This window comes from Arachis hypogaea, chromosome 3, assembly GCF_003086295.3.
Source record: "Arachis hypogaea cultivar Tifrunner chromosome 3, arahy.Tifrunner.gnm2.J5K5, whole genome shotgun sequence".
Taxonomy (NCBI): Eukaryota; Viridiplantae; Streptophyta; class Magnoliopsida; order Fabales; family Fabaceae; genus Arachis; species Arachis hypogaea.
This window is the reverse complement of record NC_092038.1, coordinates 95,938,885-95,956,105: the sequence shown is the minus strand read 5'-3', so window position 1 is coordinate 95,956,105 and position 17,221 is coordinate 95,938,885.

The following is a 17,221-nucleotide window of genomic DNA, read 5'->3' as shown; positions in this document are numbered from 1 at the left end:
AAGCGCTTCTTTACTGTCTTTAGCTGGACTATTACTGAGCTTTAATCAAGTCTTAGTTTTTAGCATTCTTGCTCAAAATTGCTTTCAAGATAATGTTTGACTCTCTGTCCATTAACAATGAATTTCTTGTTAGAATCATTATCCTGAAGCTTCACGTATCCATACGGTGACACACTTGTAATCACATATGGACCTCTCCACCGGGATTTCAATTTCCCGGGAAATAATCTGAGCCTAGAATTAAATAGCAGAACTTTCTGCCCCGGCTTAAAAACTCTGGATGACAGTTTCTTATCATGCCATCTTTTTGCTTTTTCTTTGTAAAGTTTTGCATTTTCGAAAGCATTGAGTCTGAATTCCTCTAGCTCATTTAACTGGAGCAATCGTTTTTCTCCAGCTAACTTGGTATCAAGGTTTAGGAATCTGGTTGCCCAATAGGCCTTATGTTCCAGTTCCGTTGTCAAGTCACAGGCTTTTCCATACACCAGCTGGTATGGAGAAGTTTCTATAGGTGTCTTGAATGTTGTTCTGTATGCCCACAGAGCAACATCCAAGCTTCTTGCCCAATCCTTTCTACGGTTAATCAGAGTCCGTTCCAGGATTCTTTTAAGTTCTCTATTAGAGACTTCAGCTTGCCCATTTGTATGTGGATGATATGGAGTAGCTACCCTATGGCTAACTGATAAACCCCATTTTGACGATTTATCTTGTATTGATTTTAAGAGATTTTATCACCTTTTACCCACATTTATCCATTGAATTAGCATAGTTTAGTGATTGTCTCCTTATTTGTGCTTAGATGTGAAAACATGCTTTTTAGGACTTAAAATAGCTAAATCTAATTCTCCTTGATTCCATTAGATGCCTTGATATGTTTGTTAGTGATTTCAGATTGAAAAGGCTAGGAATGGATCAAAGGAGTGAAGAGGGAAAGCATGCAAAGTGGAGAAATCATGAAAAGTCAAAGAAGTTGAACTCGCCCATGGACGCGCGCGCACACCTAGCGCTTGTGCGCACCTTGCGAATCACCCCATGGATGCGTACGCGTGCTGTGCGCGTACGCGTCGGTGCTAGTTTATGATTTTTTAATAAAAACGTGGCCAACGAATTCTCAAGGGTTGTGGGGCCCAATCCCAACCAACTTTGGCGCCAGAAATGCTATTTTATGATCATATGCATCCATATGTTTTAGCTTGAATGCTTCCATGCTTCTTTAATGCTTGTTTTACCTTACAAGTTCACTTAAAGCATCTTAAGCACACTAGGATAAGTGATGTACATGCTTCTTTTGTGACATAACTTTTAGGCTAATGTGTGTTCTAAACCGCGCAATTTAGAATTCACACACTTATTTGTCATTCATGTCACACTAATCCACTCACTTATTTCTAGTGATTAGTTCCTCATTCCAACAATGTATGCTTCCTTATTTTTATATCTTCTCATCTTATGGTGTTATATTTCTGTTTTTCATGATTGATACACCCCCAAGCAATAACAGAAGCAAGACTAAGAACACGCAGCAATCTAGAGACTCGCCGTACCCCCTTGCTCATCTTTGAGTGCACCGAGGACGGTGCAAACTTTTAAGTGTGGGGAGGTCGTCCGACCGATCAGCGATTTTGGGTGACAAATTTCTAATCCCAACACTTTTGCATTTCATTATAGGGTTTTATGGTTTTTACTTGCATTTTCTTATTTTTGCATATGTATACACAATAAGCTTAGTCAAAATAACAAAATTTTTCAAGATTTCTATCTATAGGGCACCAATTGATTTTAGTGGAAACTTTTCATTAAACTTGCTTGAATTATATATCTTGTGGATCATGTTTTGAGCTAAGAACACAAGCAAGTGAGATTTGAGCCTAATGGTGTGGTTACATCTTATAACCACTTATTTTCCATTCTTGTGTGCATTATTCTCTTCCTATGATTGTAATCTTTGATTTGTTTGATTCTTTATGTCCATTATTTTATGTATTTATGCATTTATATGATTGAGGCCATCATTTCATTTAGCTCACTTACCCAAAAAGCCTTACCTTTTATCTTCCATTGTTAGCCAAATTTGAGCCTACGATTAATCCACTTGTTCTTAATTTTAGCACATTACAAGCCTAAAGTGGAAAACAATAAATGTCCTTAATTTGAATCTTTGATTAGCTTAGGCAAGTGTGTGTGAGTATCATTCAAGTGTGGGAACCTTGGTACATTGGGCGAATAAAAGGGTAGTTTTGTATTATTATTGGAAATATTGGGAATTGGGTACATACTCATGTATTGATCAAATGTAAAACCTTATGCATTGAGATTCCTGTATATAGAAAGAAAAAAATGTGAAAAACAAAAGAAAAAGAAAAGAAAAATAATATGGAAAAGAAAAAAATAGAAAAAGAAAGAGAAAAAGAAGAAAAATAAAAGTAATAAAAAGGGGACAAAATACCCCAAAGCAAGGTCCAATAAAAACAAAGCATAAGTGTTGTGAAATAAAAAGGGATGCATGAGTATGTGAAAAAGTGAAAAATGGGTAGTTAGATGGGAAGTTAATTGTATAGGATGTCATAGGTTAGGTGGGAAGTTTAAGCTTATCAAAGATTCAATTTTCAAGCTCACTTAACCATATATGCATCATACCTTGACCCTAGCCCCATTACAACTAAAGAAAAGACCTCATGATAGATGTATGCATGCATGAAATATATGTTGATTGTTAGAAGAAAAAACAAATCTTGGAAAGCATGATTAGGGGAGAATTGAGTGAATCAACCCTAAACACTTGAGCGAATAAAGTGCAAACACATCCGGTGAGGGTTTGATGCTCAATTACGTGTTTCCACCTATGATCATCTCTTTTCATGCAAGTTTGTTAAAAATATTTAATAACTCAATTCAATTGTGGATTAGACTTGCTAGTCCTTAGCCCTTGTGCATATATGATTCTTGGGAATTGATTTATTTTGACCAAGAAATTGCATTCATCTAGATAGTTGCATATAGGTAGATTGCATTTAAGTAGTTTCCATTTGAATAAATGCCATACCCTTTGCTTCATTCTTAGTTTAAGCATGAGGACATGCTTGGTTTAAGTGTGGGGAGGTTGATAAACCCCGTTTTGACGGTTTATCTTGTATTGATTTTAAGAGATTTTATCACCTTTTACCCACATTTATCCATTGAATTAGCATAGTTTTGTGATTGTCTCCTTATTTGTGCTTAGATGTGAAAACATGATTTTTAGGACTTAAACTAGCTAAATCTAATTCTCCTTGATTCCATTAGATGCCTTGATATGTTTGTTAGTGATTTCAGATTGAAAAGGCTAGGAATGGATCAAAGGAGTGAAGAGGGAAAGCATGCAAAGTGGAGAAATCATGAAAAGTCAAAGAAGTTGTACTCGCCCATAGACGCGCGCGCACACCTGGCACTTGCGCCACCTTGCGAATCACCCCATGGACGTGTACGTGTGCTGTGCGCGTACGCGTCGGTGCTGGTTTATGATTTTTTAATAAAAATGTGGCCAACGAATTCTCAAGGGTTGTGGGGCCCAATCCCAACCAACTTTGGCGCCAGAGATGCTATTTAAAGCCAAGAATTGAAGAGCAAAGGGACATTAGTTCATTCCCACTCATTAGGATTAGTTTAGAAGTAGTTTCTAGAGAGAGAAGCTCTCACTTCTCTCTAGGATTAGGATTAGGATTAGGTTTAGTTCTTAGATCTAGATTTTAATTCATCTTCTTCTACTTCTATCTTCTCAATTCCTTGTTGTTACATTCATTCGTCTTCCATTCTTTTATTGTAATTTTCTTTATGTTGTTCTTGCATTTTGTTGTAGATCTACTATTGTTCCTTCCATTTCCTTTCAATTCAATAAGAGGTAATTCATAATAATTGTTCTTCTTTGCTTTTCTATTGTTGATCTCTTGCCTTTGTAGTTAGATCTCTCTTTAATTCTTGCAAATTCATGTGTTTACTTGTATTGCACTCTATGTGTTTGATGAAATGTCCCTTATAGATATTAGTTAGATTTTGTTCTTCTTGGCCTAGGTAGACTAATTAGTGACACTTGAGTTATCTAATTCCTTTGTTGATTGGTAATTGGAGAGATTGCTAATTGGTTTGGAGTGCACTAAAGCTAGTCTTTCCTTGGGAGTTGGCTAGGACTTGTGGCTCAAGTCAATTCATCCCCTTGACTTTCCTTTATTTAGTAAGGGTTAACTAAGTGGTAGCAATGAACAATTCTCATCACAATTGAGAAGGATAACTAGGATAGGACTTCTAATTTTCATACCTTGCCAAGAGCCTTTTATAGTTGTTAGTTTATTTTCATTGCCATTTTCTTTTCATTCTTCTTATCCAAAACCCCAAAACACATTTCTAACCAATAACAAGGCACTTTATTGTAATTCCTAGGGAGAACGACCCGAGGTCTAATACTTCGGTTTATAAATTTTAGGGGTTTGTACTAGTGACAAACAACTTTTTGTATGAAAGGATTATTGTTTGGTTTAGAAACTATACTTTACAACGAGATTTCATTAGTGAAATTCTAAACCATCAAAAATCCAATCATCACTAACTCCATATCGAACTAAAGCAGAGTAAAGCTAATTATTGCAGAAATGAGTACCCCAATCACTGATTAGTACTCTAGGGATACCAAATCTGCTGAAGATGTGTTTCTGGAGGAATTTCTGCACTGTCTTGGTATTATTAGTGGGTGTTGCAATAGCTTCCACCCATTTGGATACATAATCCACTGCCACCAGAATATAAGTGTTTATGTATGATGGTGGGAAAGCCCCATGAAGTCAATACCCCATACATCAAACAACTTAATCTCCAAGATCCCTTGTTGAGGCATGGCATAACTGTGAGGCAGATTGCCAGATCTTTGGCAACTGTCACAATTAAGTACAAACACTCGTGAGTCTTTATAGAGAGTAGGCCAGTAGAAGCCACATTGGAGGACTCATGTGGCTGTTCGCTCACTTCCAAAATGTCCTCTATACTGTGATCCATGGCAGTGCCAGAGGATCTTCTGTGCTTTTTCTTTAGGCACACATCTACGGATTACTCCGTCTGCACATCTCTTGAAGAGATATGGTTCATCCCAAAGATAGTACTTTGCATCCGTGATCAATTTCTTGGATTCCTGCCTATTGTACTCTTTGGGAATGAATTTCACTACCTTGTAGTTTGCAATGTCTACAAACCATGGCACTTCCTGGATGGCAAAGAGTTGCTCATCCGAAAAGTTTTTAGAGATCTCAGTATGAGGGAGGGACGCCCCTTCTACTGGTTCTATTTGGGATAGGTGATCTGCTACTTGGTTCTCTATCCCTTTTCTGTCTCTTATTTCTATATCAAACTCTTGTAAAAGTAACACCCATATGATGAGTCTGGGTTTTGAATCCTGCTTTGTGAGTAGATATTCAAGAGCAGTATGGTCAGTGTACACAATCACTTTTGATCCTACTAAATAAGATCTGAACTTGTCAATGGCGTAAACCACCGTAAGTAACTCTTTTTCTGTGGTTGTGTAGTTCTTTTGTGCGTCATTTAAAACACGGCTGGCATAGTAAATGACGTGCAGAAACTTGTCATGCCTTTGTCCCAACACTGCACCAATGGCATGGTCACTGGCATCACACATCAGTTCAAATGGTAATGTCCAGTCTGGTGCAGAGATGACTGGTGCTGTGACCAACTTAGCTTTCAGAGTCTCAAACGCCTGTAGACACTCCTTATCAAAGATAAATGGCGTGTCAGCAGCTAGCAGATTATTCAGAGGTTTGGCGATTTTTGAAAAATCTTTTATAAACCTCCTATAGAATCCTGCATGCCCCAAAAAGCTTCTGATTGCCTTAACATTGGCTGGTGGTGGTAATTTTTTAATTACCTCTACCTTAGCTTGATCCACCTCTATTCCCTTGTTCGAAATTTTATGCCCAAGGACAATTCCTTCAGTCACCATAAAGTGACATTTCTTCCAGTTTAAAACCAGGTTGATCTCTTGGTACCTCTTTAGAACAAGTGCTAGATGGTCAAGACAGGAGCTGAATGAGTCTCCAAATACTGAAAAGTCATCCATGAAGACTTCCAGAAATTTTTCCACCATATCAGAGAAAATAGAGAGCATGCACCTCTGAAAGGTTGCAGGTGCATTACACAGACCAAATGGCATCCTTCTGTATGCAAATACTCCAGATGGACATGTGAACGCTGTTTTCTCTTGATCATGGGGATCTACTGAAATTTGATTATAACCTGAATATCCATCCAGGAAGCAGTAGTATTCATGACCTGCTAATCTTTCTAGCATCTGGTCTATGAATGGTAAAGGAAAATGATCCTTTCTGGTAGCTATATTGATGCTTCTGTAATCAATACACAAACGCCACCCTGTAACTATTCTTGTAGGAACCAGTTCATTTTTTCATTATGAACCACTGTCATGCCACCCTTCTTAGGGATGACTTGGACAGGGCTTACCCAGGGGCTATCAGAAATAGGATAAATAATCCTGGCCTCTAGTAATTTAGTGACCTCCTTCTGCACCACCACCTTCATGGCTGGATTCAGCCGCCTTTGTGATTGAACCACTGGCTTAGCGTCACCTTCCAATAGGATCTTATGCATGCATCTGGCTGGGCTAATGCCCTTAAGATCACTGATGGACCACCCAAGAGCTATCTTGTGTGTCCTTAGCACTTGAATTAGTGCTTCCTCTTCCTGTGGCTCTAAGGTAGAGCTTATGATCACAGGGAAGGTATCACCTTCTCCCAGAAATGCATATTTCAAGGATGGTGGTAATGGTTTGAGCTCGGGTTTAGGAGGTTTCTCCTCTTCCTGAGGGAATTTCAGAGGTTCTATTATTCTCTCTGATTCCTCCAGATCAGGCTAAACATCTTTAAAGATATCCTCTAGCTCTGATTCGAGACTCTTAGTCATATTGACCTCTTTTACCAGAGAGTCAATAATATCAATGCTCATGCAGTCATTTGCGGTGTCTGGATGCTGCATAGCTTTGACAACATTCAACTTGAACTCATCTTCATTGACTCTCAAGGTTACTTCACTTTTTGAACGTCAATAAGGGTTCAGCCAGTTGCTAGGAAAGGTCTTCCTAGAATGAGAGTTGCACTCTTGTGCTCCTCCATTTCCAGCACCAAAAAATCAGTAGGAAAGGAAAATGGCCCAACCTTGACAATCATGTCTTCAATCACGCCTGATGGGTATTTAATGGAGCCATCAACAAGTTGGAGACATATCCGGGTTGGTTTGACTTCATCAGTCAAACCAAGCTTTTTGATAGTAGATGCAGGTATTAGGTTGATACTCGCCCCAAGATCACATAGAGCTTTCTTGGTACAAGTACCCTCTAATGTGCATGGTATCATAAAGCTTCTGAGATCTTTAAACTTCTCAGGTAAGCTTTTCAGAATGACTGCACTACATTCTTCAGTGAGGTAAACTTTTTCAGTTTCCCTCCAATCCTTCTTATGACTTAAGATCTCTTTCATGAATTTAGCATAAGAGGGTATTTGCTCAAGTGCCTCTGCAAACAGAATCTTTATTTCAAGAGTCCCGAGATAGTCTGCAAAGCGGGCAAATTGCTTATCCTGTTTCGCTTGGCGGAGTTTCTGAGGATAAGGCATTTTGGCTTTGTATTCCTCAACCTTAGTTGCTGTAGGTTTATTACCTACAGATGTGGGTTGAGAAGCCTTTTTAGAGGAGTTGCCGTCAGCCCTTGTATGTGTCTGATCCCCCACTGTCGTTTGAATGCCAGGGGTGGAAGCTGGAGTGGCGTTAGACGCCAACTCCTCACCTGTTTCTGGCGTCTGAACGCCAGAACTCTGCTTTCTTTGGGCGTTCAATGCCAATTCCTTGCTTGTTTCTGGCGTTGAACGCCAGGACTGAGCTTGGTTTGGGCGTTCAACGCCAGCTCTCCACCCATTTTCTGGCATTTGAGTGCCAGAATTATTCCTCTCTGGGCTCTTACTATCCTCAGATGGATTTTGGGTGGTTTGCTCATTTCTTGGCTTCGTGCTACCTTGAAGTGAGGTATTTAATGTTTTTCCACTTCTTAATTGAACTGTTTGGCACTCTTCTATTATTTGTTTTGATAACTGCTGTTCTGTTTGCTTCAACTGTACTTCCATATTCATATTAGCCATTCTTGTTTCTTGTAGTATCTCCTTGAATTTGGCTAACTGTTTTGTTAGAAAGTCTAATTGCTGATTGAATTCAGTAGCTTGATCTACAGGATTGAGTTCAGTAGTTACTGTTTTAGCCTCGTCGTTAATGGAAGATTCACTACTTAGGTACATATGCTGATTTCTGGCAACTGTATCAATAAGCTCTTGAGCTTCTTCTATTGTCTTTCTCATGTGTATAGATCCACCCGCTGAGTGGTCTAGAGAAATCTGAGCTCTTTTTGTAAGCCCATAGTAGAAGATGTCTAACTGCACCCTTTCTGAAAATATTTCAGAGGGACATTTTCTTAGCATCTCTCTGTATCTTTCCCAGGCATCATAAAGAGATTCATTATCTCTTTGTTTGAAGCCTTGGATGCTCAGCCTTAGCTGTGTCATCCGTTTTGGAGGAAAATAGTGATTCAGAAATTTTTCTGACAGCTGTTTCCATGTCTTTATGCTATCCTTAGGTTGGTTATTTAACCACCTCTTAGCTTGGTCCTTTACAGCAAATGGAAACAGTAATAATCTGTAGACATCCTGATCTACTTCCTTATCATGTTGTGTCAGCAATTTGTAAAAATTGTGCCAGAAACTCTGTAGGTTCTTCCTGTGGAAGACCGGAATACTGGCAACTTTGCTGCACCATGATAATGAGCTGAGGATTCAACTCAAAACTACTGACTCTGATGGAGGGTATACAGATACTACTCCCATATGAAGTAGTAGTGGGGTTAGCATATGACCCCAAAGTCCTTCTGGACTGTTTATTTCCACTTAGGTCTATAATGGAGAAAGGGAGATGATGTGGATTTATTTTATTATAAAAAAATTATTTTCGAAATAATAAAATAGAATAAAATAAAAACCAAAACAAAAAAACGAAAAATAAAAAATAAAATAAAAAATAAAAAAATTTGAAAATATTTTATGAAGATTTTCGAAAAAGTGACGAGAGAGAAAGTGGTTAAGATATTTTTTGAAAAAGATATGATTTGAAAAATTTTGACCAAGTCAACCCAAGTAATTCGAAAATTATGAGAAATTAAAGGAAAAGATATTTTTTTAATTTTGAATTTTATGATGAAAGAGAAAAACACACAAAAGACACAAAACTTAAAAATTTTTAGATCTAATGCTCTTTGTTTTTCGAAAATTTTTGGAGGGAAAACACCAAGGGACACCAAACTTACAAATTTTAAGATCAAAACACAAAGAAGACTCAAGAACACTTTGAAGATTCACAAGAACAACAAGAACAAAAGAAAGAACACCAAACTTAAATTTTTTTTTAAAAACCAAATTAAATTTTCGAAAATTAAAGAAAATTAACAAGAGAACACCAAACTTAAAGTTTGGCACAAGATTCAATCAAAGAAAAATTATTTTTGAAAAAAGTTTTAAAAAGAAGATACCCAATTGCCAAGAACATAAGCCAACGCTCTACCAACTGAGCTATAAATTTAACATGTTTTAAAAAGGTAATTTTTTTAATAACTAAAAATAATTTTCTTGAAAACTAATATTTTTAAAAAGCACAAGAAAAACACGAAAAACACACAGAATAGGAAAAACCAAAGATCAAACAAGAAAAATTGACAAGAACAATTTGAAGATCAAGGAAAAATAAAGAACATATAATTCGAAAATTGAAAGACAAAGAAGAGCATGCAACTGACACCAAACTTAGAACATGACACTAAACTCATAAAAAAATGACAAGTCAATTAAAGAAAACTAATATTTTTGAAAAACTTTTAAAAGGAATAATAAAAGATGCAATCCTAGTGACTCTAAACCAAAAAGACAAATTTTTTCTAATCTAAGTAACAAGAATCACCGTCAGTTGTTCAAACTCAAACAATCCCCGGCAACGGCGCCAAAAACTTGGTGCACGAAAATTGCAATCACACTTTTGCAATCCGCACAACTAACCAGCAAGTGCACTGGGTCGTCCAAGTAATACCTTACATGAGTAAGGGTTGAATCCCACGGAGATTGTTGGTTTGAAGCAAGCTATGGTTATCTTATTATTCTTAGTCAGGATACCAACAACAGTATTTTTTAAGTTCAATTGTAAAAAGTGAAAGGGCATAAAATAAATACTTATTGTGCAATAATGGATAATATGTTGGAGTTTTGGAGATGCTTTGTCCTCTGAATTCCTGCAACATAATGCTTTCTCACTTTCATAAATGCAAGGCTCCTTCCATGGCAAGCTGTATGTAGGGTGTCATCATTGTCAATGGATACTTCCCATCCTCTCAGTGAAAATGGTCCAAATGCTCAGTCACAGCACGGCTAATCATCTGTTGGTTCTTGATCATGTCAGAATAGGATCCATTGATCCTTTTGCATCTGTCACTATGCCCAACAATTGCGAGTTTGAAGCTCGTCACAGCCATTCAATCCTTGAATCCTACTCGGAATACCACAGACAAGGTTTAGACTTTCTGGATTCTCATGAATGCCACCATCAATTCTAGCTTATACCACGAAGATTCTGATTATGAAATCTAAGAGATGCTCATTCAATCTGATGTAGAACGGAGGTGGTTGTCAGGCACACGTTCATGGATTGAGGAAGGTGATGAGTGTCACGGATCATCACCTTCTTCATAGTGAAGCGCGAATGAACATCTTAGATAGGAACAAGCATGTTTGAATGGAAAACATAAATAATTGCATTAATTCATCAAGACACTGCAGAGCTCCTCACCCCCAACAATGGAGTTTAGAGACTCATGCTGTCAAAGAGTATAAAATTCAGATATAAAAATGTCATGAGATATAAAATAGGTCTTTAAAAGTTGTTTAAATATTAAACTAGTAACCTAGGTTTACAGAAAATGAGTAAACCAAGATGGATAGTGCACAATTCCACTTCTGGGGCCCACTTGGTGTGTGCTGGGATTGAGACTTAAGCTTCTCACATGGCTGGGCTGTTTCTGGAGTTGAACGCTAGGTTGTAACCTGTTTCTGGTGTTGAACTCCAACTTGCAACCTGTTTCTGGCGCTGAACGCCAGACTGCAACATGGAACTGGCGTTGAACGCCAATTTACGTCGTCTATCTTTGCGCAAATTATGGACTATTATATATTGCTGGAAAGCCCTGGATGTCTACTTTTCCACCAATTGAGAGCGTGCGAATTGGACTCCAATAGCTTCAAAAAATCCATTCCGAGTGCAGGGAGGTCAGAATCCAACAACATCAGCAGTCCTTTTTCAGCCTAAATCATATTTTTGCTCAGTTCCCTCAATTTCAGCCAGAAAAATACCTGAAATTACAGAAAAACATACAAACTCATAGTAAAGTTCAAAAATATGAATTTTGTCTAAAAACTAATAAAATTATACCAAAAACTAACTAAAACATACTAAAATCTACATCAAATTACCCCCAAAAAGCGTATAAAATATCCGCTCATCAGTTTGTCATGACGCCCAACAATCGCGAGTTTGAAGCTCCTCACAGTCATTCAATCCTTGAATCCTACTCAGAATACCACAGACAAGGTTTAGACTTTCTGGATTCTCATGAATGCCGCCGACAATTCTAGCTTATAACACGAAGATTCTAATCAAGGAATCCAAGAGATATGCGCTCGGTCTAAGGTAGAACAGAAGTGGTTGTCAGTCATGCATTCATAAGTGAGAATGATGATGAGTGTCACGGATCATCACATTCATCATGTTGAAGTGCAACGAATATCTTAGAACAAGAATAAGCTGAATTGAATAGAAAATAGTAGTAATTGCATTAACTTGAGGTACAGTAGAGCTCCACACCCTTAATCTATGGTGTATAGAAACTTCACCGTTGAAAATACATAAGTGATGAAGGTCTAGGCATGGCCGAATGGCCAGCCCCCATGAATGATCAAAAGACCAAATGGTCAAGAGACTATACTGTTAAAAGACGTCTAATACAATAGTAAAATGTCCTATTTATACTAGACTAGCTACTAGGGTTTACAGAAGTAAGTAATTGATGTAGAAATCCACTTTCGGGGCCCACATGGTGTGTGCTTGGGCTGAGCTTGAGCTTTACACGTGCAGAGGCTTCTTTTGGAGTTGAACGCCAAGTTGTAACGTATTTTTGGCATTCAACTCTGGTTCGTGACGTGTTTCTGGCGTTTAACTCCAGAATGCAGCATGGAACTGGCGTTGAGCGCCAGTTTGCATCATCTAATCTCGAATAAAGTATAGACTATTATATATTGCTGGAAAGCTCTGGATGTCTACTTTCTAACGCCGTTGAGATTGCGCCATTTGGAGTTCTATAGCAGGGAGGTCAGAATCCAACAGCATCAACAGTCCTTTGTCAGCCTTCTTATCAGAGTTTTGCTCAGGTCCCTCAATTTCAGCCAGAAAATACTTGAAATATTAAAAAAAGACACAATCTCATAGTAAAGTCCAGAAATGTGAATTTAGCATAAAAACTAATGAAAACATCCCTAAAAGTAGCTAGATCCTACTAAAAATTACCTAAAAACAATGCCAAAAAGCGTATAAATTATCCGCTCATCACAACACCAAACTTAAATTGTTGCTTGTCCCCAAGCAACTGAAAATCAAATAGGATAAAAAGAAGAGAACATACTATAAATTCCAAAATATCAATGAATATTAGTTCCAATTAGATGAGCGGGACTTGTAGCTTTTTGCTTCTGAATAGTTTTGGCATCTCACTTTTTCCTTTGCGGCTTAGAATGATTGGCATCTATAGGAACTTAGAATTTCAGATAGTGTTATTGATTCTCCTAGTTAAGTATGTTGATTCTTGAACACAGCTACTTTTATGAGTCTTAGCCGTGGCCCTAAGCACTTTGTTTTCCATTATTACCACCAGATACATAAATGCCACAGACACATGACTGGTGAACCTTTTCAGATTGTGACTCAGCTTTGTTAAAGTCCCCAGTTAGAGGTGTCCAGGGTTCTTAAGCACACTCTTTTTGCTTTGGATCACGACTTTAACCACTCAGTCTCAAGCTTTTCACTTGGACTTGCATGCCACAAGCACATGGTTAGTGACAGCTTGATTTAGCCACTTAGGCCTGGATTTTATTTCCTTGGGCCCTCCTATCCATTGATGCTCAAAGGCTTAGATCCTTTTTACCCTTGCCTTTTGGTTTTAAGGGCTATTGGCTTTTTCTGCTTGCTTTTTCTTTTTCTTTCTATTTTTTTTGCAAGCTTTTGCTTTTTCACTACTTTTTCTTGCTTCAAAAAACAATTTCATGATTTTTCAGATTATCAATAGCGTTTCTCTTTGTTCATCATTCTTTCAAGAGCCAACAATTTTAACATTCATAAACAACAAGATAAAAAATATGCACTATTCAAGTATTCATTCAGAAAACAAAAAGTATTGTCACCACATCAATATAATTAAACTAATTTCAAGGACAATTTCGAAATTTATGAACTTCTTGTTCTTTTGAATTAGAAATATTTTTCATTTAAGAGGGGTGAAGGATTTATGGAATTATTCATAGCCTTAAGACATAGTTACTAGACACTAATGATCATGTAATGAAAACACAAAACATAGACAAACATATAGCATAAAATAAAAAAACAGCAAATAATTAGACAAGAAGATTAAGGAATGAGTCCACCTTAGTGTGGGTGGTGTCTCCTTCTTGAAGATCAATGGAGCGCCTGAGGTCCTCCATGTTTTTAAAGCTCCTCTATGTCTTTTCCTTGCCTCTGTTGCTTGATCCCTAGTGATTTTGGTGCTCCTATCCTTAGTTGCTCCCAATAATTGTGTGGAGGAAAATGAATCCCCTGAGGTATCTCAGGGATTTCTTGATGAGGGAATTCCTCATGCTCTCTTGATGTGCAGTCAAATGCTCTTCTACTGAGCTATGGACCCTTGAGATGAATCTCTCCATCTCCCATGACTCAGAGGTGGAAGCTTTTGTCTTCCCTTTCCTCTTTCTTGAGGTTTCTCTGGCCTTAGGTGCCATCAATAGTTATGGAAAAACAAAAAGCTATGCTTTTACCACATCAAACATAGAATATTGCTCACCCTCGAGCAAAAGAAGAAAGAATAGAAAAAGAAGAAGATATGGAGGAGAGGGAGAGAGATGGGTATGTTTCAGCCATATGGGTGGGATTGGGTGGAAAAGGATGGATGGATGTGAGTGGTGAAGAGGTGATGGAGAAAAGAGATTGAGGTGATTGGTGAAGAAGAGAGAAGGTGAGTTGAGGTAGGTGGGGATCCTATGGGGTCCACAGATCCTGAGGTGATCCTGTGGGGTCCACAGATCCTGAGGTGTCAAGAATTTAACATCCCTGCACCAATTAGGCATGTAAAATGCCATCTCTATGCAATCCTGGCATTTAACGCCTGATTGATGCTTGTTTCTGGCGTTAAACGCTAGTTCTATGCTTGTTTTGGGTGTTCAACGCCAGTCTACAGCATGTTTCTGGCGTTGAACGCCAGCTTTCCTCAGTGTGCAATCCTGGCGTTTAAATGCCAGATTGCTGCATGTTTCTGGCATTCAACGCCAGATCCATGCTCTGTTCTGGCGTTGAACGCCAGCCAGATGCTCCTTACTAGCGTTTAAACGCCAGTAAGCCCTTCCTCTAGGGTGTGCTGTTTCTTCTGCTATTTTTAATTTTGTTTTTAATTTTTGTATTTGTTTTGTGACTCCACATGATCATGAACCTAATAAAACATAAAAGAAAAATAAAATTAGATAAATAAAAATTGGGTTGCCTCCCAATAAGCGCTTCTTTAATGTCAATAGCTTGATAGTGGGCTCTCATGGAGCCTCACAGGTGATCAAGTCAATGTTGTAGACTCCCAACACCAAACTTAGAGTTTGGATGTGGGGTTTTAACACCAAACTTAGAGTTTGGTTGTGGCCTCCCAACACCAAACTTAGGATTGTGGGGGCTTTGTTTGACTCTGTACTAAGAGAAGTTTTTCATGCTTCCTCTCTATATATACAGAAGAACACCCTTGGGTCTTAAACACAAGGTAGTCTCCATTCAATTGAAGGACTAATTCTCCTCTGTTAACATCTATCATAGCTCCTGCTGTGGCTAGGAAAGGTCTTCCAAGGATGATGCATTTATCCTCCTCCTTCCTAGTGTCTAAGATTATGAAATCAGCAGGGATGTAAAGGCCTTCAACCTTCACTAACACGTCCTCTACCAAACCATAAGCTTTTCTTACTGACTTGTCTGCCATTTGTAATGAGAATATGGTAGGCTGTACCTCAATGATCCCCAGCTTCTCCATTACAGAGAGTAGCATAAGATTTATGCCTGACCCTAGGTCACACAGAGCCTTTTCAAAGGTCATGGTGCCTATGGTACAGGGTATTAAGAACTTGCCAGGATCTTGTCTCTTTTGAGGTAAAGTTTGCTGAACCCATGTATCTAGTTCACTAATGAGCAAGGGAGGTTCACCTTCCCAAGTTTCATTACCAAACAACTTGGCATTCAGCTTCATGATGGCTCCTAGATATTGAGCAACTTGCTCTCCAGTTACATCTTCATCCTCTTCAGAGGAAGAATAGTCTTCAGAGCTCATGAATGGCAGAAGGAGGTTTAATGGAATCTCTATGGTCTCTATATGAGCCTCAGATTTCTTTAGGTCCTCAATAGGGAACCCCTTCTTGCTTGAGAGACGTCCCATGAGGTCTTCCTCATTGGGATTCACGTCCTCTCCTTCCTCTCTAGGTTTGGCCATGTTGATTATGTCAATGGCCTTGCACTCTCTTTTTGGATTCTCTTCAGTATTGCTTGGGAGAGTACTATGAGGAGTTTCAGTGACTTTCTTACTCAGCTGGCGCACTTGTGCCTCTAAATTTCTGATGGAGGATCTTGTTTCACTCATGAAACTTAAAGTGGCCTTAGACAGATCAGAGACTATGTTTGCTAAGTTAGAGGGGCTCTGCTCAGAAATCTCTGTCTGTTGCTGAGAAGATGATGGAAAAGGCTTGCTATTGCCGAGCCTATTTCTTCCACCATTATTAAAGCCTTGTTGAGGCTTTTGTTGAACCTTCCATGAGAAATTTGGATGATTTTTCCATGATGAATTATAGGTGTTTCCATAAGGTTCACCCATGGAATTTACCTCTACCATTGCAGGGTTCTCAGGATCATAAGCTTCTTCTTCAGAAGATGCCTCTTTACTACTGTTGGATGCATTTTGCCATCCATTCAGACTTTGAGAAATCATGATGAGTTGCTGAGTCAACATTTTTTTCTGAGCCAATATGGCATTCAGAGCATCAATTTCAAGAACTCCATTTCTTTGAGGCGTCCCATTATTCACGAAATTTCTCTCAAAAGTGTACATGAACTAGTTATTTGCAACCATGTATATATGTTCTTGAGCTTCTGCAGGTGTTTTCTTTAGGTGAATGGATCCACCTGCAGAATGGTCCAGTGACATCTTGGAGAACTCAGATAGACCATAATAGAATATATCCAGAATGGTCCACTCTGAAAGCATGTTAGAAGGACACCTTTTGGTCATCTGCTTGTATCTTTCCCAAGATTCATAGAGGGATTCACCATCTTTTTGTTTGAAGGTCTGAACATCCACTTTAAGCTTGCTCAGCTTTTGAGGAGGAAATAACTTAGCCAAGAAGGCCGTGACCAGCTTTTGAAGGTCTGAACATCCACTCTATGGTATTCCGAGTAGGATTCTGGGATTGAATGACTGTGATGAGCTTCAAACTCCTGAAGGCTGGGCATGATGACAAACGCAAAAGAATCAAGGGATTCTATTCCAACCTGATTGAGAACCGACAGATGATTAGCCGTGCTGTGACAGAGCATAGGACCATTTTCACTGAGAGGATGGGATGTAGCCATTGACAACGGTAATGCCCTACATACAGCTTGCCATGGAAAGGAGTAAGAAGGATTGGATGAATGTAAGAAGAAAGTCGAGATCCGAGAGGACCACAGCATCTCCAAAAGCCTATCTGAAATTCCCACTATTGATTTACATAAGTGTTTCTATCTTATTTTATTTTCTATTTATTATTAATTT